The following is a 23,794-nucleotide window of genomic DNA, read 5'->3' on the forward strand; positions in this document are numbered from 1 at the left end:
ACCCAGGGTTGAAAGGTCCGACCCTCAAGGATGCCATGTACCAATCATGGGCCCTGATCACAAGGATGCCATGTGATGATTTAACATTGACATTGGACAGAGTAATGTTCTGGGAGCAGCCAGGGCCAGTGATGCCTCCAAGAAGCTGCTCTTCAAAGGGGACTTCCCAAACATCCCTGCTAAAGACCAACCCAGTGTAATCCAGTGATGTAGTTTGGATGTTTGTTCCCTCCAAATCTCATGTTTAAATGTGATTCCCAGTGTTGGAGGTGGGGCCTGCTGGGAGGTGTTTGTGTCTTGGGGTGGATCCCTCATGAATGGGTTGGTGCCCTCCCCATGGTCATAAGTTAATCCTCATTCTATGAGTTCATGCGGGAGCTGGTTGTTAAAAAGGGTCTGGTACCTCCTCCTCTCTCTTGCTCCCTCTCCCACTATGTGATACATCTGCCTCTGTGTCACCCTCTGCCATGAATAAAAGCTTCGTGGCTGGGTGTGGTGACTCACGCTTGTAATCCCAGAACTTTGGGAGGCCAAGATGGGTGGATCACCTGAGGTCAGGCGTTCGAGACCAGCCTGGCCAAGATCGTGAAACCCCTTCTCTACTAAAAATACAAAAATTAGCAGAGGTGTAGTGGTGGGAGCTTATAATCCCAGCTACTTGGGAGCCTGAGGCAGGAGAATTGCTTGAACCCAGGAGTCAGAGGTTGCAGTGAGCCAAGATTGCACCACTGCACTCCAACCTGGGCAACAGAGCGAGACTCCATCTAAAAAAAAAAAAAAAAAAAGCTTCCTGACACTTCACCAGAAGCTGAACAGCTGTGGGTGCCATGTTTATACAGCCTGCAGAACCATGAGCCAAATAAATCTCTTTTCTTTATAAATTTCCCAGTGTCAGGTGTTCCTTTATAGCAACACAAAAACAAGCTAACATACCTGGTAACCCTGTAAGAATAACTGAATTGGTAATTGGCGGATCAAGTAAAATGTTTCCATTATTAGGACATATCTCTATTTCTGCTAGACTGTTAGTTTCTTTATATTTCTCTGAACACAAAATCTTTAGTTCAATCTCTCAGTTACTGCTGGAAGGTTTTCCAAATCCCATTTCTCTAGAAAGTTCTTTAAACCTTCCGTTTAAAAATAGCAGTCAGAACATCTAGTAACTTGAAAGATGGGGAGAATGTTGTTGTTGCTAAGATATTTTTTTAATGTCAGCCACGTAATGTGTGACTATGATCCTGGTTCATGGGATTACAACCTAAATTAACCCGAGTTAGTGTCCTGGCAGATGGCTGTTCCTAAACTGCCTCAACTAGTCTGTCTCTGTTAGACTAAGACAATCCCATGATCCTTTTGAAGCACTAACAAAGAGTTATACCTTCCTGCTCTCCTGTGCTGCCATGTTGAAGAAGATGTAGAGCCTTTTTTATTGTTTTCTACAAATTATGCAATTGAGAAAAAAATGCAGATAAATAAAAAAGAAAACACTGAAAATCATCCATAATCTTAAATTAACCATACAACCCTTTTAGTCCTGAAATAGTTGCTTACTGTTAAGTCAATAGATGTTAACAAGCAATTCTTGAGAACCTAAAATGTTTCTGGCACAGGGCTAGGTGATATAAGATGTGGAAAAGGAATAAGAACCTCAGTGTAGGCTCTCAGAAGAGTTGATTCTCATGTTAGGAAATATAATAAAAACAAGTACAGCCATTATGATGCAGTGGTGGGCCACCACTGGCAGGATGAAAAAAGAGGAGATGTACTATTATTCATTCAACAAAAATGCATTGAGCACCTACTGAGTTTTCTGCTAGTCAGGTGAATCCTCACCTTAAGGAGATAATAGCAGCCAGTCAGAAAATCAGACCAATAAAATATACAACCATAAAATGATATCCAGATTATTGTGTGGATAGGGTATAGGGAGTACAGGATGGAAGCAACAGCTAAGTTTTCTTGGGCAGCCAAGATGAGATGATGCTGAAAGTGACTCCTGAAAGAAGGGAGGAGCTGGTAGAGAGTGCTTACTGAGCCCGCAGGACCCGCCTGACTACATGCCAAGCACTCTTCATGGATTATCTCATTTAATTCTCACACTAGCCCGATAAAATAAGGATTTTTATTTTTCTCCATTTTACAGACAGGGAGACTGAAACCAAGAAGAGTTATGGAACTTCTGGATATTACACAGGCAGGGGGTGAGCCTGGAGCTCTGGCCCAGGCAGCCTGCCTCCAGGGGCTGTGCTTCCCACCACCGCTATCCGCCAAGCCGTATGTATACACGTAGCCCCAATACCTTGGTATTAGCCTTCTCCCCTGCCTCCTGCTATACCACATTTCCTCCTCTTCATCTGTTGTAGTGAAAAAAGCAAATGGATTTGGTGCATTATCCGTCTTTGCTACAATATAAGAGTTCAAGGGTATAGACCCTTGAAGGTCTATTCAAGGTATAAGAGTTCAAGGGTATAGACCCTTGAAGGTCTATTCAAGGGTATAGACCCTTGAGTTCATAGACCATTGTAATGAGCCCTGAACTTGGATTTTTAGGTTCGTTCAGGTTATGGGCTGTCCACTGCCCATCACAAGTGCAACTGAGAACTCAGACTGAAAAAGAATGAAGTGGCATTCAGGCTCTCTTGTTGCAGTTTCTCTCTTTGCCTGGGATGAAGATCATTTTCAGAAGCTTCCCCATCCTAACATGTTAGATCAACTGTCTGAGCTACTCAGCTGCTTCTCTCTCTCTCAGGATTTGTCTGCTTCTACCCACGAAGTTTGGCTCTCCCTGTTGTCCTTGCCCTTTTCCTTTCGTTCTGAGAGCCCGGCACTACTTTAGCCTCTAGGGGTTATCAGCCCACACCCCTCCAGCTACTCCAGGTCACACAACCTCTTTCAGTCCCGACCACCACCAGGTGACACATTAACACCTGCATTTCCAAAGAACTCCAATAGACTTTTATGACCTTTTACAAAATTCTTAGCCCCCCGCTTTTTTACTAGAACATGAAAATTCTTCTTCCTGAAATCAAACCCAACTTTTGAGGGGCAGTAGAATTTTGCCATGAGGAAGAACACACACATTCAACACAGAGAATGAAAGCTGGGACAGGATCACATGCCCAGAGCATAGCAGACTGCAAGCTCTCAGGATGGTCAGAGTGGAAAGAGCTGGATATTAGTTTAAACCATGGAAAACTTTTCAAGAAGACTCAAAACCCGAGAGAACTTGAAAGATGAGTATGAATTAAGGTGATGCTAGAGGAATAAGATATGAAATAAACAGGCATCTGAGTGCATTTTTCTATGAGCAATTTACCAACCTATTATTAGAAAATGCTTAAAAGAGGAATATTTCTTCTGTGTACACCTGGATTTCATTCCTGCATACTCAAAGCTAAACTTGCACAACAAATCAGCTCTTCCTTTTGTAAAAGAAATAAAACCAAATTTTTCTGGTTTTATTTATTTTACAAATAACAAAATTATTGTTCGTAAAATAATTATTATAAAATAATTGTTCCTGGGATAAGAGATCAGACTATTCAAATAGAGATATAATTTATGGATTTAATATTAAATTACTTTCCAATATTATCTTTAGAATTTGAATCAATTAGGGAACATAAACATGATTGCTATTGGGTGAGACTGCCTCTGAATACAAAATATGGTTTAAAAGCTCAGTTCAGGTTTAGAATCGGTGAGAAAAAAAAAAAAGGAGAAAGGAAAAGTATGGTGTTGGCAGCATTAAAAGGAGAAGTAATGTGCATCTTTAGATAAAAGCTTTACAATGGTGTGCATAATAATGACACTGTTTGTTTTAAATGTGATATATATGTATATATATCACATATATATGGGATATGTATCACATATATATATATATAAATGTGTGCATAGACATACAACAATAACTTATGAACAAATATACTAAAAGCCAGTGACAACGTTTGCCTCTGCAGAGGGGAACTTAGACTCAGAGCTAAAGGAAAGACTGTTTTTCATTGTATACTTCCTTTTCAGATTGAATTTTCCACCATGTACCTCAATTATCAATTCTAAAAAAAAATTATTTAATATAAAACATTGTTTCAAATTTCCAGCTTTAAAATGTAAGAACAGATTCTCTGAGGTGGAAGAAAGAGATTGAAAAAGAAGATAGGATGAGAAGAAAGAAAGAAGGGACAAATTGTGGAATAGATGCTCTGCTCTGGGCACTAAGGGTTGCAGAAAGAGAAAAAGCCTTTGTTCACATTGTCCAAGTTTTAGAAAGACGTATTCCTTGGGCCATTTAAGACACCACCTGAAAAGTAGAATCAATAATTACAGATGCTTTGTAAAGATGAGAAAGACTGTGGGAGGATCAAATTTCAAAGAGAGCTAAAACATGTAAGCAACTCAAAGAACTCAATAGCAAAAAAGCACATAATCTGATTTTAATATGGGCAAAAGATGTGAATAGACATTTCTCAAAAAAAGACAAATGCATGGCCAACAGGTACATGAAAAAAAGCTCAACATCACTAATCATCCAAGAAATGCAAATCAAAACCCAATGAGATATGATCTTACCCCAGTTAAAATGTATTTTATCAAAAAGACAGATGCTGGTGAGGATGTGGAGAAAGGAGAACCCTCGTACACTGTTGGTGGGAATGTAAATTGATACAACCATTGTGGAGGACGCTATGAAGGGTCCTCAAAAAACAAAACAAAAAAAATGGAATGTCATATGGTCCCGCAATCCCACTGCTAGATAAATATCCAAAAGAATGGAAATCAGTATATCTAATAGATGTCTGCACTCCCAGGCTTATTGCAGCATTATTCACAATAGCTAAAATATAGACTCAATGTAAGAGTCCATCAACAGATGAATAGATAAAGTAAATGTGGTACTTACACACTCTTCAGCCATAAAAAGGATGAGATCCTGTCATTTGCAACAACGTGGGTGGAACTGCAGGACATTATGTTAAGTGAAATATCACAGGCACAGAAAGACAAAGAACCCATATTTGTACTCATATGTGGGAGCTAAAAAATTGATTCCATGGAGATAGAGAGTAGATTGACGGTTTCCTAAGGCTCAGAAGAGTAGCAGGGAGGTGGAGATAAAGAGGTGTTGTCTAATGGGCACAAAAATACAGTTAGATAGTAGGAATAAGATCTAGTGTTCAGGCCGGATGCAGTGGCTCACGCCTGTAATTCCAGCACTTTGGGAGGCCGCAGCAGGTGGATCACCTGAGGTCAGGAGTTCGAGACCAGCTGACCAACATGCTGAAACCACACCTCTACTAAAAATACAAAAATTAGCTGGACGTGGCAGTGGGCACCTGTAATCCCAGCTACTCGGGAGACTGAGGCAGGAGAATCACTTGAACCCAAGGGGCAGAGGTTGCAGTGAGCCAAGATCATGCCATTGCACTCCAGCCTGGGTGACAGGAGGGAAACTCTGTGTCAAAAAAAAGAAAAAAAAAAAGATCTAGTGTTTGGTAGCATTATAAGGTGACTATAGTTAATAATTTATTGTATAGGTTGGTGCAAAAGTAATTGTGGTTTTTGCAATTTTAAAACCGCGATTACTTCTGCACCAACCTAATATATTTTGAAGCAATTAGAGGAGTGGATTTGGAATGTTCCCAACACAAAGAAATGATACATGTTTGAGGTGATGGATATCCCAACTACCCTGATTTGATCATTACACTTTGTACGTTTGTATCAAAACATCACATGTATCCGATAAATACGTATGACTATTATGTATCCATAAAAAAATGTTTTTAATTCAAAGAGAACCACACAAACGTGGAGGGAAGGGGCACTGCACTGGCTACGCACAGGGGTCATGGAAGGGACTCCAGAAGCAGGACCATGGATTTTAGGAAAACATCAGTCCCATCATTTGCCTTCATACAGGTAAATGTATATAGTACCTCAATACCCGTTTCCTAGGTAATTTTATGGAGTCTACTTGCCTATCAAATTTCCCTCCAGGTAATCATGAAACTGACATGAAACAGACTGGCAGCATGTATGCTTCCCCTTTACCAGGACACATCATTTAAATGTCTGTGTTACTATACAAGCACTTCAAACATTAGCATGTCTCCACACCGACCAAGAATTCTCGGGCATTCCATCTCTTTTTTTGAGACAGAGTCTCACTGTGTTGCCCAGGCTGAAGTGCAGTGGTGCAATATCGGCTCATTGTAGCCTCCACCTCCCGGATTCAAGCAATTCTCCTGCTTCAGCCTCCCAAGTAGCTGGGACTACATGTGTGCGCCACCACACCCAGCTAACTTTTGTATTTTTTTAGTTGAGTCAGGGTTTCACCATGTTGGCCAAGCTGGTCTCAAAGTCCTGACCTCAAGTGATCCGCCCGCCTCGGCCTTCCAAAGTGCTGGGATTACAGGTGTAAGGGATTACAGGGCCACCGCACCTGGCCCGTTCCATCTTCAAATGCCTATTCCCTTCACACAAGGCCACTGAGGATGGAATGGCAATTTTCTTTTCTTAATTATCATCACATACTGCCTCCTGCTTCATGGGTTCAATTCCCCACCTTTCCATTTGCCTGAGGCTCAATCAAAGGTCTCTGATTTTCACTTTTCTAACACTGAGTCTGTCTTTAAGCAAATGTTTTGTTCTGGAACCAGCTCTGTGAAAAGCATTTAGGAAAACAAAAAGTTATTTACTTGCATGAAAGTTAAACAAGGGTGTCCAGGCTTTCAAAAGTCTAGCTTAAACACCAAACAAAAATAAACAGAAAACCCTGAAATAAACCCAAAAAACCAAACACACCCACGTTCACAAGAGTACCAATGTTGCCAAGTTCACAATTTCTCTGTTCATGGTGAGAAAACAGCAATTTTGTCACAGTAGCTTATTTACAAAGGACGTTTTCATCCATTAGCTTTGAACCGGTCACGGAAAAAATTCTTTGACATAGAATAAATAACTTTCAGCAAAGTCTCATGGCTTCATTTATTATGGGGCCTCTAACCGGACAGGGTGATCCTGTTGGGGGGTTTCTTTCGGTTTATCTCAGGATGCCAAGTGCTTTCTGTTTTTGCTTGACTAGGGCACATGATTATGATGTGCACACTAACTCATCACAGCCACAGGGACAGATGCTGGTTTTGCTTCTAGTCATACTTAGTGTTAAGAGATAAGGAGGTAATAGAATTCATCCAGTGAGGCCACCACCCTTGTTGTCTCTACCCCTGTACACACCTCATGCCAATCCACCCCATTCCTTCTCGAACCATCAGCAGCAGCAAGCACAAAGAAACAACAACTGAGAAGATTTTTCAAACATGCCAAAAGTTGGCTAGCAGTCCTGTTTGAACACAGATATGGCTATTGGACAGCAGTTGTCTAGCTCACCCAATCTTGGATGGATACTTTCCTGTAACACAACTAGGTCAAACGATCTAATTACCCTGACCGAATGGTTCCTGTCTTTCTCTAACAGAACTCTCTCCTGCCTTTATCTAAGGGCATTCCTTCTTGTGGTATCTTCCTAGAAATTATATACTACTGAAAAAATAGTAATTTGAAAATAGTAACCATCATTCTCAGCAAACTACCACAAGAACAGAAAACCAAATACTGCATGTTCTCATAGGTGGGAATTGAACAATGAGATCACTTGGACACAGGGAGGGGAACATTACACACCGGGTCCTATTGTGGGGAGTGGGGTGGGGGGGGGGGCGGTCAGGGATAGCATTGGGAGATAAACCTAATGTAAATGACGAGTTAATGGGTGCAGCACACCAACATGGCACATGCATACATATGTAACAAACCTGCACGTTGTGCACATGTACCCTAGAACTTAAAGTATAATAAAAAAAAAAATTCAAAAAAAAAAAATAATAATCAAATTACCCTTAGCTTCTTTTTTCTTGGCAAATCTAGTTCATATCCATTTATTGTTGTTTTTTAAAATGAATGTCTCTCCTAATCATGTTGTTATTCTTTCTTAACCCTTTCCTTTTAAGCTGAGTTAATCAAAACTGAACAAAATGGCCAGGTGCGGTGGCTCATGCCTGTAATCCCAGTACTTTGGGAGGCCAAGGCAGGTGGATCACCTGAGGTCAGGAGTTTGAGACTAGCCTGACCAACATGGTGAAACCCCATCACTACTAAAAATACAAAAATTAGCCAGGCATGGTGGTAGGTACCTGTGATCTCGGCTACTCAGAAGACTAAGGCAGGAGAATCGGTTTAACCCGGGAGGCGGAGGTTGCAGTGAGCCGAGATCACACCACTGCACTCTGACCTGGGCGACAGAGCAAGACTCTGTCTCAAAAAAAAAAAAAGGGGGGGGGCGCTATATGGATCTCATTAATGCAATGTATGAAAGAAGAACTAATACTTTATACTTAGAGCTCATGTTTCATTTTAGTACATCTCAAAATTATGCTGATTTTTCACAACAGCATTCCTAGTAGCATGCATTTTTTTCTATTTATTTGTATTCAATTATGCCTCCTATCTCAAAGGATTATTGACAAGTTTAATGGGATTGTGTATGAAAAGTGCTGATCAGAATGCCCAGCACATAGAGAACACTCCATAAATGGTGACTGTCATTATTCATTATTTTTGATTCTTTGGACTAGGGAGTCAGTGAACTATGTGGGGAAAGAGAGTTTGCTCAAGATGCACTGTAGGAAATATTTAGGTAGTGAATAGCAAAATATTTGTGCTCCCTGCTTTAAGACAACTCATTATAGGAACACTAGAATTTACAGAGCTAAAGTGTGCATTTGGTGTCTGAGATGAAGAGCTTTTCCCTTGCTCAGACTGTCCAGCTTCATTTGCAGGGCTGTCTGCGGGCCCTCGCCTAAGCAGGGACTGCAGACGATCCTCCAAGATAATCCATTAGAAAAGGAAGCTAAACAATGTAATCCATTGTGACATTACATATGAAGGATGATTGTACAGGAACTGTATATTCCTGGAATCTGTAACAAATCCACACAGAAGTTTTATTTCTGGCCAAGGACTCAACATCAAATAAATCTGAGATATGACAAATAGTATAACAAAAGTAAACTATAAACCACCATCCATTTAAAAGAGGATAAGTATGATCCAAGACTAATGAAATGAGCATTAATGTATGTACACATTGATTACACAAAAGGCCTTAATGAATTATTAAATACTCATCTGGTTTTATTATGTATAAAAATTATAGCAGCTTCACTATATCACAGTTCCGACCTAAAATGAATATAGTATCTAAAACAATTAAGAAATAAACATTTGCTCAGCAATACGTTTGTGTGTCATCTTAGAAACTCCCCAGACAAGGCATATGTCCCAGGTTTCTTTCTAAAAAGCTTTCCAAGGAAATCTGAGAAAAGACACCTTTCTGCTCCCACCCCGATAAATTGCCTGAAGCAAGAGGAGACATTCACAACCTTTCTGCTGACAAAATAGCTGGGCTGAGCATTAATGCTTATAAATGTTTCATGATGATGGTGTTCTTTCCCACTGAAAGCATTTCTTTTCTAAAGTAAGGGGTGACCCTATTCTCCCACCTTTCACCCTTTATAGCCTCCTAAGTTATAAAGTGTGATCATGGCATCAGTTGGGTTCCCAGGAGACACCTGATGTTCAATCTTTCCCAGCCTTCACTCCTGGGAAGTGACAGTGTTTGACATCTATTAGAGCACATCACACTTCAGAAGATGATAAAAATGATCAGATTACATTTTTAGACTTTTGCTCTTCAGGTAAAATATATATTATAAAACCGAATATGCAAATGGGTCATGGTCAGACCATACATGAAAACAGAACTGTGACCATAACCTGCCCAGGAAACCAACCCCTTATCTACAATAAACAGTCCAGCAAGCCCCTCTGCTAAAGCCAGACTTTCAAGAAGTCTGGGAAATAACAATCTGGGAAGCTAAACAATAACTTTTGTAATAATTAATCCCAAACGGCCAGGAATTGATCAATAACTGACAGCTTTCCTCATTTTTGTCCTCACTTCCAACTTAGGACTAACCACAAAAGGCTCCTTAAATAATCACATGGCTGCCGGTTCTCAGCCAACTCCAGCTTCCCAAACCAACACCCTCCAATTGGGGTACACCTGAAGCCATCCCTTGTGTCTGCTGTAAAGCTCTTCCACTCCCCTGACTGCCTTTGAGTCTGTCCCAAATGCCAGTGATGGTGGCTGACTTCCTTGCTATAGCAAGCTCTGAATAAACAGCCTTTGCTTTCTCATGTGGTGGTCTTCCTTTATTTCATATATATAACCGGTGTGTGTATTTTTTTAATGCTGCCCACCTGCTTCCCGATCACTCCTCCCTGCCACAAGTCCTGAAAAGCCTTCTCAACCAAAAAATAGAGGCCTGCCTAACTCCCCCACTTCACCCTCCCCTCCTCATGCTTCTAATGACAGGGATTCTCTCCTTGACAAATGCTAGCCAGGGTTCTCTGAGCCCCCTTCGAGACCAGGCCTCAACCCCCTCAGAGTGCCTGCTTGAGAAAGCCCAAGACTGCCAAAAAAATTCTATGCACCATCTGATGAAAGGCTCCTGGCACTTTCTTAGAGCACTTACTAAAAACGACTTACAATTGTGACTCCTTCCTCTGTCCCTTTGAGATGGCTGTGTATCTCCTACAAAGGCAATCAAGGACCTAAAAACCATTCCTTTACAATGTAATCATCAGGAAGGATAGAGGCAGTGTCTCCCAGTCTCTGGAAGGACAGAATCCAAACTTTGATCATTGCCAGCTAGCAGACACAGCTGCCTAATCAGCATTTACATGCGTCAATCCTTTGTCAGTTTTCACCTTCCTGACTCTGCTGAAGTCCCACTGGTTTCTCTCCCTTATTCCTCATTGTCCCTTCAAAATGCCCAGTCACCTCTGTACAAATCAAAGTTGAGTTCAGTTCACGCTGGACCCTCTTCCCTATTGCAATAGTACATTATGATTACCATCTGTCCTTACCACGTTACCTAGTGTCTGGTTTATCTTTGGTACTAACCAGGTGTGCGCCTCCATCCTTCCCCCACCCACACCAATAGCCAGTAGCTGGTCTTACTGTTTCAGCAGGGAGCTAGTCAGGCACCAGCAGGGCAGGAGAGCCCCTCTCCCCACCAAGGAATGTCAGGAGACCAACAGGTGGTGGGCAGGTGGTTGTTACACTGTTTCTCTAAAATGGTAATTGGTCGCAGCCAGCACTAGGGAAAGGCAGGCTCCAAACAGAAAAAACCTGAAACTGGTCACAGCAGTTTCCTGGTAAGATCTCAGGAGTTGGGCGAGTAGGCTGAAGCATGCACACTAAGAGGCAAAATGGCGGCTTTTAACTGGTACATGACCTTCTAGGAACATTCAGCTGGTAAAGGAAGAATGCCTCAAGTGAGCATGGGTACAACGCCAGTAAACACACTCTGCATGCCCCCCTCCCATGCACTAGCAGGCCACTGTGCATGCGACAGCCCACCCCAAGGGAAGAATTAGGGAAGAAGAGATGCAAGACCCCGGAAATGCCAATATATAAAACCCTATGTCAAAGGTCAAACAGGGCTCTTGATCTCTCAAGTGGCCCACTTAGCCCTCTTCCCAGTGTACTTTACTTCCTTTCATTCCTGCTTCTAAACTTTTTTTTTTTTTTTAAAAGAGACGGAGTCTGACTCTGTCGCCCAGGCTGGAGTGCAGTGGCATAATCTCAGCTCACTGCAACTTCCGCCTCCCGGGTTCAATGGATTCTCCTGCCTCAGCCTCCCAAGTAGCTGGTATTATAGGCTTGCACCACCACGCCCAGCTCGTTTTTGTGTTTTTAGTAGAGATGGGGTTTTCACCATGTTGGCCAGGCTGGTCTCAAACTCCTGACCTCAAGTGATCCGCCTGCCTCGGCCTCCCAAAGTGCTGGGATTACAGGCATGAGCCACCATGCCTGACCCTGCTCTAAACTTTTTTTTTTTTTTTTTTTTTTTTTTTTTGAGACGGAGTCTCGCTCTGTCGCCCAGGCTGGAGTGCAGTGGCCGGATCTCAGCTCACTGCAAGCTCCGCCTCCTGGGTTCACGCCATTCTCCCGCCTCAGCCTCCCGAGTAGCTGGGACCACAGGCGCCCGCCACCTCGCCCGGCTAATTTTTTGTATTTTTTAGTAGAGACGGGGTTTCACCGTGTTAGCCAGCATGGTCTCGATCTTCTGACCTCGTGATCCGCCCGTCTCGGCCTCCCAAAGTGCTGGGATTACAGGCTTGAGCCACCGCGCCCGGCCTCTAAACTTTTTAAAAACTTTCACTCCCACTGTAAAACTTGCGTTCATCTCTCACTCTGCCTTATGCTCCTCAGTCGAATTCTTTCTTCTGAGGAGGCAAGAATTGAGGTTGCTGCAGACCCGAACAGATTCACCATCACTAACACTATCTTGGGCAGAGTGCTCAGACGTCAGGTTGTCTGAAATGAAAGTCACTGTTACCCCAGAACCTGCATCCTTTCCCTACTCTTTAGAAATGTGATAGCTGGTGGCACTCCTGTTAAATCTTTCCCTACTCTTGGCCGGGCACTCTGGCTCATGCCTGTAATTCCAGCACTTTGGGAGGCCAAGGCAGGTGGATTACTTGAGGTCAGAAGTTCAAGACCAGCCTGACCAACATAGCGAAAACCCATCTCTACTAAAAATACAGAAATTAGCTGGGTGTGGTGGTGGGTGCCTGTAATTCCAGCAACTCGGGAGGATGAGGCAGGAGACTCCCTTGAACCCGGAACACCACTGCACTCCAGCCTCGGCGTCAGAGTGAGACTCCGTCTCAAAATAAATAAATAAATAAATAAAACAAAACAACAACTACTACTCTCTCTATATATATAAAATATATATAGTATATACTATATATACTATATATACAATATGTACATATATATACTATATATTTTATGTATATATACATATATATATCTTCTCTGGGTGAGGACCCACTGCTCCATAGAGCCTTTTCTGGTGAGCCAGATAAAAACTTTTATTTCCCTCATACAAGTGCCTGTATGTTTATTCACACCTTTCTTAATTATATATCTCAACAACTTTTCACTTACGGTAACATTTAGGAGGTAGCAATGTTAGCTGCCTAACAGACATAGCTTATGTTTAATTCTTGCAACCCTGGAAAGGCTGTTATGTGTCAAATGGGGATAATAATATGTACTTCATAAGGTTGTTATGAAGAGCAAATAATGCTGGCTCCTAGTGGGAGGTTAGGAATTAACGTCCAATTAGAGAATGACTGAATAAGGGAGAACACACAGTACTTCATAAATGTGAGCTTCCCTTCCCCCTCAAAACAGCAGAACCAGAAAATAAGCAAGACCCTAATGCATACATCTCACAATTGTCCTTCATCTGCTGTCCAGCAACCCGCCACCTCACTAAACTCACTATTCTATTTTCCAACGACACAAATATATATTTCTTATTTTTAAAATTTAGATCTACATCCCTGCAACTTCTCCCCTTGGGTCTTGGCTCAGTTCCCACCAGTCATACAAGATAACATCAGGCTTCTGGGCCTCCATTTTCTTGACTGTACGACACCAGTTTGGCCTTGAGGTGGGCTCCCACAGGTAGCCAGGAAGTTGATGCCCCTGCATACCCACGCCCACCCACACGTGAGAACAAAAAATCTCAGAAATAGTAATTTCGAGCACGTGTCAAAGTTCTATTTCAAGTGTGAAAAAGACAGCAAAAGACAGCAAAAGGAAAAAGCTGGTTCACAGCAACAGTCTTGGGAAAGCAAGGGCTCTTTTAGAAATAGAAAGGAACGTCTAGAGTCGTGGCTTGTTTAAACACCTGCTGCCGGGCCCCACCGCCAGAGCTGTCTATCCAGGGCCGAGAATGTGCATTTCTAAGTAGTTCTCAGGCGGTGCTGATGCTGCCTACCTGGGGACCGCACTTTGAGAACCACCGGTGCAGACCCTGGCTAACGTTCTGTAGTCTGATGCGTCGGGGAGCTGTAAAGCTGCCATCCTTCACTGCTGGGCAAGTAACCTGGTGGCACCACCCCAGGGCGGGCCTCCATGCGCCTCTAACCAGAAATAACCAGCACTGGGTTCCGTTCACCGGCAACGCCAGGTGGGGGCCATCTGGCCACGCAGCAGTTTTGCTTTTTCTTCAAATTCAGATACTTAGAAGGAATGCGATGAACTTGGGATGAAGGTGTTCTGCTGGCCCCGTGGACAGACCAGACCTCCTCCCATTGGAGCCTCGGTTGTCACACCAGCCACCCAGGGGGCGCCTGGCCAGTCTCGCCACGGCGGCCTGGGTCGTTCGCGTCTCTGGGCGCCCAGGGTGGCTCTGGGTCCCGGCCCCAGGCCCCGCGGCGCGCAGGCGCGGAAGCTTCTCCGCGCGCCGCCAGGAAACGGCCCGGAAGCGGTTGTGCGCAGGATTCCTGCTCCTGGGGGTGGCTGGGAACGACTGTTTCATTCCTCGTTCACTCTTCAAGTCTCAGTTTTTGCTTGGACTTGAAGGAATGGGCCAGGGTATCGTGGACGGAGAGTCTTACAAAATTTGAGTTCTTGAGGTCAGGATTTAAAAGTAGCTGCCGAAACCCGGGATCGAACCAGGGACCTTTAGATCTTCAGTCTAACGCTCTCCCAACTGAGCTATTTCGGCACGCTTCTGGTTGTCTCCGGAGTAAACTATCACTGAGCGCTTTGCGTCCAATTGTCATGTTTGTCTTTTCCTGGTGATCATTTACAGCATTTCTTCCTTGTCCTGTTAAATGGTGTCGTCGGAATTCTTCCTCCTCACTCCTTCCCCGCTGCCACTAGGCGCACTGCACACACGCCTTACTTCTTCTTAGATCGCTCTCGGCGCGCGCAGCCGGCCGGCACAGCCCAGGAGCTGGGGCCGGGTCCCCATGGCTGCTCCTCGGGATGCTGGTTCAGTTCTCCTGGGGCTGGTCCCCGCGAGATCTGGAGCAGCGGAGTCGCCTCGGCGAGCTCTTGCCCAGGCCTGGTAGCCCCTTCCCGTCGATCCGCCCCCGCCTATGACTGTGCACATTTGTCTCCTTGCTCCCGGAAAAGTTCCAGGCCCCAGGTGGGGAGCCGTGTAGGCCCAATACGATTGGATGTACGGGGCGGGAATCGTTAGTCTGGCCTCTGGAGAGGAGTTTGCAGCCCGGGAAATGTCCACCTTCATCATCACCTGTTTGCATGGAGCCTGACTGGCAAATAAATGCTTAGTGAGCTCACTAACGATGATTATTCAGTCAATGCTAGTTCCCACGCGAGTCAACAAACGTTTCTGAAGAACCCACTATGTGCCAGGGGCAGACATTCTTTACTTCCCAAACATCTTACTTTTTCCATTTTTAATTTTTGTCTTCAATTAAATTATTATCTCTCAAGGCAGGGATCTTACCCTGCTCTTTAGAGCTTTGCATTTAAGTGGAAGCTTCACAGCCAATTTGGATGGATGGATAGATAGGATAGATGGATGGATGGATGGATGGATGGATGGATGGATGGATGGATGGATGGATGGATGGATGGATGGATGGATGGCTTCAAATGCGAAAGAGAAAAAATACAAAATTAGAAATGTTTGCAATCTCTATTTTCTCCGCCAAGCCTCCTCCCTTATAAGAAAGAGAGTTTCTTTCTGGGTTCCTTTATTGTGCCAAATCCAAAAAAGAGCCGAGGCGTTGATGGTATAGTGGTTAGCATAGCTGCCTTTTAAATTCAAAAAAACCGAAGAGCTTCCGATTTAACAGAAGTCAGCAGCTAAGGATGAGAGAGACACCAAAGAGAACTTGGGGCTGGATCGAGTTCAGAGAAGGGTTTGGGGAGCTTGGAGTGGAAGAGGGAGAAATTTTGGGCAGCCGCCGTGTGAGGATCGTACATCTAAAAAGAGATGGGAAAAGAGGCCTTTAGCAGGCTTTCTTGTGTGTTCTGAATGTAGCTACCTTTCCCATTCTCCTCAAAACACTGCAGGCAAGACAAATTATTTTCAACGACTCTTGGGCTACCGGCTGGCTACTCCTTACTGGATTGAATCATGAGATAGCTCAGCTTCTTAAATTTTACAAAAGTTGTGTCTTTGGGTTAAAATCAAATCTAGGAAGTCTCAAAATATATGTTAGAGAGTGATGGGATAACACATGTACGGACTGGGACATGGTGTTAATGTCTAGCTTTCTTGTCTTCTAGTCACACCTGCAAACCAGCCACTTCATGCATTGTCACCCAGGAAATCAAATCCTGGGTGACTAGGAAAGTGGCAGATAAGTTTCGATGGGATTTAGTCTGGGCTGGGGATGGGTAGCAAAGGTCCAAGCAGGATCTAATGGAAGATGGAGGAACAGGGTAAGAGAGAGAGGAGAAGGAAGAGTGCAACCAAGAAACATTGTTTTGTGATTTAATGTGATGAGATCCCTTGGCAAATTGTGAGATAATAGACACTACATTGTCATAGTGATCATTTGTTTAGTAAAAGTTGATTTTAGAAAGTAAGTGTTATGAGAGATGTCATGGATAAGCTGGGTGTCCAGGACAGTGCTTGTTAATATATGTTGTCCCGGAACTCTCCGTGGTAGTAGCCTTTTCACTATTAAACAGTTAAAAGTAAGGTCGGGCGCAGTGGCTCATGCCTGTAATCCCAGCACTTTGGGAGGCCGAGGCGGGTGGATCACTTGAGGTTAGGAGTTCAAGACCAGCCTGGCTAACATGGTAAAACCCCGTCTCTACTAAAAATACAAAAATTAGCCGGGCATGGTGGTGCGCACCTGTAATCCCAGCTACTTGGGAGGCTGAGGCAGGAGAATCAATTGAACCTGGGAGGTGGGGGTTGCAGTGAGTTGAGATTGCGCCACTGCACTCCAGCCTGGGCGATGGAGCGAGACTTTCTGTCTCAAAACAAAACAACAACAACAAAAATAGTTAAAAAGTGTTTTAGAATGACTGGAAGATAAATAAACAATGTGATCACCTACTTTATAAATAAACTTTGTGAAAGCCTCAGCTTGATGCTCTCCAGGTTTCTCCCCAGGTTTTCCCCCAGGTTTTCCTGTTAGTGAAAAGATCTTCAACATCAACCCAATATTAATTGTTGCTGTTTTACAAAGGAGACTGAAAGTTTCTGGGACTTAGTGCCATGGTTCCAAAACTGCAGTGAAGAGCCCTGGGTGGCTGCAGTGAATCCACAGGGCACTGAAGAATATTTTACATTTTGAGAGTAACATAGGGATGCTTGGCATCTGTGGAACACTATGCAAACTACCCAGTAGTTCACTATTTCAGCAAGAGATTACATTTCTATCAATGATGTCATCTCTTTCAGCATGATAAAAAGTACCCATGAATCAACAGGGAATATGAAATTAGGGTTGAGATGTCCAATCTGTTTCCAAACTTAGAAATTGTACACTGTCCAGGATACACACATCCCACCAGTAAGTTAACTAGTTAACTGTGGCAAGAATGAAATTAGGGAGTCTCTCTGAGCCTACTCTGGCTTGGGAGGCTGCCCTTAAAAAAAAAAAAAAAAAGGAATGACATGAAAATGTAACTTTTCTTTCAATTACATGTACAATATTTTTTGAAGTGGCTACAAAGTTGTTGGACATAAATCCTTATTAAGTTGTTTGAACCTGAGTACTTAATAAAAGAAATTGTTCGGCATTTCTTTTGGCCTGGGGGCATTGGAAAAAATTACTGAGACAGTAAGAGCTGTCTGTGAACAGAGAAAGTGAATAAAAATTATTATGAGTTTGGGGAAAACCTTGCTTTACTCAGCAAGATTGCAGTGGCAAGAACTGTCAGAACATCCAAGGAGACCAAGCGCCAAAGGCTAAATAAAGTGAAGTGAAAATCTGTGCACGCACATCATAGTAAGAAGAGACAGGTGATAAAGAAGTTGGCATTCAAAATGAGGATAAAGATGTTGAAGAAGACTCTGTGTTGAAAAGAAACTGTGTAAGCTGCAGTCCTGTTTTCCAAATGAGCTCACGGATTTTGGCCAACTCCAGTCTAATTACCTATGATTAAAAAAAACCAACTAATTATGAGAACTAACTAGCAGATCTGAGAATAATAAAACTAAAGAGAGTATGTTGCGTATAGTTAAAACAGCTAATAAATTTTTGTGGGTTTTCTTTTTGTTATTTGTTTGTTTGTTTTGAGGCGGGAGTCTTGCTCCATTTATTGCCCAGGCTGGTCTTGAACTCCTGGGCTCAAGGGATCTTCTTAGGTAGCTGGGATTACAGACATGCACAACTGTGCCCCTCTTCTGAAAAAATTTTAAATGGCTGTTAATTAATCTCTCCTTCAGTTTGCTCCTTGGGATTCCACAGTGCACATGCATACACACACACACACACACACACACACACACACACACACACATTTTTGGGGGCCTCTGATTTTAATCAATATTTCTCAAAAGTATTTTTAAAATGATGGGGGTATGTCAAAAGGACCTAGGAACCAGTTTGAAGGGGCTCCTACTGGCCAACACTGGGACAATCTGAGCATCAAAATAAATAAGAATATTAATGAATTATTTACCCTTTGAATAAAATAAAAGTCCTTTAGTACAATAATTGTGTGTGGTGGATGCAGGGGAGGAATTGAGGACTCACAGCTGAATGAATTGTGCAGACTGACAAATTTGGAGGTAGTGGTAGCACTGGACATCACCATTTTCCAAACATCATAGTAAAGGTTGATTCAGTCAAGAATCATCAACAGATGTTAAGTCTAAGGAGGGACAGTTAAACGAGGAACAGGATCATTGCATGGCCTCAAAGTACTTCTGCACAGATTGCTTAAACTGCACAGTGGAGAAAACGGACAATGCCATGATCCGGTCATCAAAATTAGCATCACCAATGTAGAACATTCGGTTATCACGTGCCTTCTATCGTGATGCCCTGTAAAAGACACAAAACACACAGTGTTCCAGGCAGGGAAGCAGAAGCTAAGTTTAATCATGGAGCAGCATTATACAAACCCCAAGTAAAGGTCATCCTAGTGAATAAATGGCCTGTATTATTCAAAACTGTTAAGTCACGAAAGCAAAGAAAAGCTGAGGAACTGCCCCATAGGCAAGGAGGTGAAAGAAACACCACAACTCAATGCAATGTGTAATCCCAGACTGGTTCCTATTCTGGAGGAGGAAATGCTTTAAAGGGTGTTATTGGGACAACTAATGAAATTGGAACATGAGCTGCAGATTAGATGAGAGTGTTTTATCAATGTGAAATTTCCTGAAGTTGGCAACCATAGTTAGGTAAGAAATATCCTTGTTTCAGGAAGTACATACTGAACTATTAAGGGATGAGAGACAATCCACTCTCAAATAGATTCTGAAAATAAATAATAGTATGCATATATATGATTATATATGTAAACATACACACACACGCATGTGTATATATGAAGAGAATATAAAAAATAGAAACAAATATTAAAATTTGGTGTATCTGAGTAAAAGGTATATGGAACTCTTCTGTATCATTTTATAACTTTTCTAAAAATTTGAAACTCAGACCAAGCACGGTGACTCACACCTATAATCCTAACATTTTGGGAGGCCGAGACTGGAGGATCGTTTGAGCCAAGGAGTTTGAGGCCAGCCTGGGCAACAACTCTGTCTCTACAAAAAAAAAAAAAAATTGGGCCGGGCGAGGTGACTCAGGCCTGTAATCCCAGCACTTTGGGAGGCCAAGGCAGGTGGATCACTTGAGGTCAGGAGTTCAAGACCAGCGTGGCCAACATAGTGAAACCCCATCTCTACTAAAAATACAAAAATTAGTCAGGCATGGTGGCGCCGGGCCTGTAATCCCAGCTACTTAGGAGGCTGAGGCAAAAGAATTGCCTGATTCCAGGAAGCAGAGGTTACAGTGAGCTGAGATCATGCCACTGCATTCCAGCCTGGGTGACAGAGAGAGACTCTGTCGTAAAAACAAAACAAAAACAAAAAAAATTTAAAAAATTAGTCGGGTGTGGTGGTACACACCTGTGGTGGTACACACCTGTGGTCCTAGCTACTTGACTTTAATGGGTGAGGCAGGAGAATCACTTGAGCCTGGGAGGGTGAGGCTACAATGAGCTGTGATCATGTGATCACACCATGCACTCCAACCTGGGTGACACAGTGAGACCCTGTTTTAAAAAAAAAAGAAAAAAGAAAAAAAAAAAAACCTCAGATTTGTTTTTAAAATAAAATAAATAAGTAAAAAATGTTTGGTGGTCTTCTTGAGCCAAGACAATTTCAATTAGAATCATACTATAGCTAAGAACTGGAAGAGAATTTAGCGTTTATTTTGCCTGACCACAAATTTTACACTAATGCTTTGGAGACACTAATCAGTAACTTGCTTGAGATTACTGTATCGGTCTTCTTGGGCTGCCATAACAAAATACCATAGATTGGGTGGCTTAAGCAGCAGAAATTTATTTTTTCACATTTTGGAAGCTGGGAAGTCCAAGATCAAGGCTTTGGAGGACTGGGTTCCTGGTGAGGGCTCTCTTCCTGGCTTGCCGAGGCCACCATCTCTGTGTGCCCACATAACCTTTCCTCCGTGTGTGTATGTATGTGGAGAGAGAAGGCTTCTACATCTCACAAGGCCATCAGTCTCTAATCTATCAGATTAGAAACCCACGCTTACAACCTCTTTAGCCTTCATTACCTCCCGAAAACGCTATATCCAAATACAGTCACATTGGGGTTAGGTTGTCAACATATTAACTTTGGGGGGACATATTTTTTAGTCCACAGCAGTTACACAAACTGATACAGTGCTGACTGCTGACCCATAGAGCATATTCTTTACCTTGCACCAAATGCTCTTAATATTTTTCATAAAGACTCTGTTTCAATGAAAAATTGGCATGAGAATCAAAAACCCAAACTTGAATCTAGGGTTAGGGACCAGTTTTTTCCTGCAGATGCTTTTTTAAGGGCATGGTATGCTTTTTGAAGGAAGTTGTTTGATGGATACAAAGCGATTCCTCCGAAGTTATATATTAAAGTTGTAACTTAGAGGAGAAGTATTTTAAAAAATTAACAGATTGCAAAGATCATCAGTGTGCTGAATTGATCCAAAAGAAGTTAATTTATTTAAAGCCATTAAACCGCAAGTCCATAAAGACCTTATTGTTTTTTGTTTTTGTTGAATCACATACATCAATATCAAGCCTCTGGGTATACTTACCAGGCCAGAAACAATTAAGTAAATTATACTCAAAACAACCTACCAAGCTTTTCATATGTTCTAATCCAATCCTCCCACATCCATCAAGCAAACGCCTAGCTAATCATGTGGATTTTGCACAATACCCTACAGGCCAGAAAACTTGGATTCTAGAACTTGAGTTTCAGAGGCTTGGATGCTCTTTAAATACTTCTTAGCTTAATTGCTTGTCTCTGCCTTTTGATGAAGTGGGCCAGACTCCCAACTACGTTTCTATCCCCATCTCCTCATCTTCCCACCCTACCCTTATTCAACCATGAAGGATAAGGCCTGATTATTCACCTAGAGAAATCAAATGAAATAAATTTAACACAAGAGTTTCCTAAATCCCTTAATAATTCAAAAAAAAAAAAAAATGTCAGAAAGCCTACATCGGCCAGTCTCTTCCTTTAACCCACTGAGGTACACAGCTGATGTTCAATGACCAGGGGCTCAGAAAATGAGGCCACGACTCAGAGAAGCCTGTGCACTTTGGTCCTGTTTTCCTTTCAACCTCCTGGGGGCTTCACATTCTTGACTTTTGTAGGGACTTGCAACTCACTAAAATGGTATAAAGATTAAACTGAAGACATTTGAGATACAACAGATGCAGCAAGAAGTCTTTTGTGAGCTTCTCTTGTCTGAGGAAAGGCACAGCCTTCCAAGAAGGAAGCTGCCATAGTCCTCTCTGTCTCTGGGGGAATTTCCAGCAAGGAAGGAGACTATTAGCACTGGGATACGAAGCTGCATAAACAAACATTATCACAGACTGTCCTACCTTCCATTTGTTTCCCTAAAGCCATTTGTCTCTCCTAAAAGCTCACATATCTCCCACGGAAGTCCTCTCTCTCCCTCTTTCCCCCTCTTAAGCAAGTATATAAACCCTTATCCGTAGCTGTTCAGCCAGCTTTTTCATTTGAATGTTCCCACATGCGTGTGAGTTAAAATTTTTCTCCCATTAATCTGTCTATTTTCAGTTAATTCACAACCCCTACCACTGCCCTCTGAACCCTAAAGGCAAAGGGGAAATCTTTCCAACACTTTCCATCGCTTTCATCCACTTCTCTAGTCCTGTTTATTTATTATTTATTTATTTGTATCCCTTAACTCCATCTCCTCCCACTGGCCTATTCCTCACACCCCTCACTTTTTTTTTCTTTTTTGAGATAGAGTTTCCCTCTCGTGGCCCAGGATGGAGTGCAATGGCACGATCTCAGCTCACTGCAACCTCCACCTCCTGGGTTCAAGCGATTCTCCTGTCTCAGCCTCCCGAGTAGCTGGAATTACAGGCACCCACCACCACGCCCAGCTAATTTTTGTATTTTGAGTAGAGATGGGGTTTCACCATGTTGGCCAGGCTGGTCTCGAACTCCTGACCTCAGGTGATCCACTCACCTCGGCCTCCCAAAGTGCTGGGATTACAGGCATGAGCCACTGTGCCCAACCCACACCCCTCACTTTTATTCAGAAATGTAGTGTTTAGTATAAAAGTCTTGGAGTCAAGGCAGCTCTTCTCCACCCTTCCTCCCTATCTTCATTGCACACACAGGCCAGGATTCTTCTAGAGGACTTTAGTGTATGGGCAGGAGAGGGTGACAGGAGGGGATAGTGGAGTTTTGCAGCTGTCTGTGGTCAGGGCGCAGGCAGGACTCTAAGGGAAGCCTCACTGAACCCACTGTCCTCAGTCCTTCTGTGGTTGGAGTGGTCAGGGCACATGTCCAGGACTCTTCCAATTAGTGGGATAGAAAGCAGGGCCCTAGCCCAATATTCTACCACTCAGCTCTCTAGCCTATTTTCCTCATTTGCAGTTGGAAAAGTTGACTCCGATTTTCCCAACCACACAAGCTTACATACAATTCAGAAAGGAATAAAACTGCAACCCAGCCCTCTCGTTCAACATGTGTTTCCCATTGATGTCTGATTCTTTCCCGACAGGCAGGAAGGAATCTATCAAACCACAGGCCAAAGAACCCTATTCAGACACCACATTTTACCCTCATGACAATAATTACCTAGATAGTTGGATAAGGAGAAATGCTTCAGTTTGGGAATGACTGATGCTTCCCTGCTTGCCCCCCACCCCCCGAAAAAAAATGCAAGAAATAAAATTCAAGTGCTGTTCTTTGTCCTAATAAGAAATATACAAGGATATCCTATCATATTGGTGCTAGTGTAATATTTACAAAATGTAAGGGACAATGCCTCTATCCCATGTGTGAATCAATGAAATACCAGAGAGGTTAATGACTCCCAGTGTGACCCAGTTATCTGGTGACAGAGGTAGGACTAGAACTTAGGTCTCAGACCCCAGGTCAGAGTTGTTATACTTGTTTATGCTTGTTTGTCCCTATTTAAGACCAACCTTATCAGAATAGAAGTTTGCTTAAATTTATGGTAACATAAACTTCGGGGATATTAAGTTTCAAGGCAAATGGTCTTCACGGCTTTACTCAGTGCTGAATCTTGCTGCTTACACTAAACTGGCGCATTCCCTGAGCCCATGAAGAATTTCTTTTTTTTTTTTTTTTTTTTTTTTTTTTTTTTTTTTTTTTTTTTTTTTTTGGGGGGGGTT

General features: G+C 42.8%; 1 protein-coding gene and 1 non-coding gene across 5 annotated transcripts in view; both read right to left on the minus strand.

Moving 5' to 3' along the window:
- Window positions 1–14,367, minus strand: part of DCT (dopachrome tautomerase) — a 118,451-nt gene extending 104,084 nt beyond the window's left edge. For all 4 annotated transcript variants that reach the window (XM_025364237.1, XM_025364234.1, XM_025364236.1 and 1 more), the window contains exon 1: window positions 14,109–14,367. The gene's annotated coding sequence lies outside the window, so the exon portion shown is untranslated. The remainder of the gene's footprint in view (window positions 1–14,108) is intronic.
- A 220-nt stretch (window positions 14,368–14,587) lies between these two features.
- On the minus strand, window positions 14,588–14,660 carry TRNAF-GAA. The gene has a single exon. It is a non-coding gene; the product is annotated as a tRNA-Phe (tRNA).
- Between the last annotated feature and the right edge of the window lie 9,134 nt (window positions 14,661–23,794).

Source organism: Theropithecus gelada, chromosome 17 (assembly GCF_003255815.1).
Source record: "Theropithecus gelada isolate Dixy chromosome 17, Tgel_1.0, whole genome shotgun sequence".
Taxonomy (NCBI): domain Eukaryota; kingdom Metazoa; phylum Chordata; class Mammalia; order Primates; family Cercopithecidae; genus Theropithecus; species Theropithecus gelada.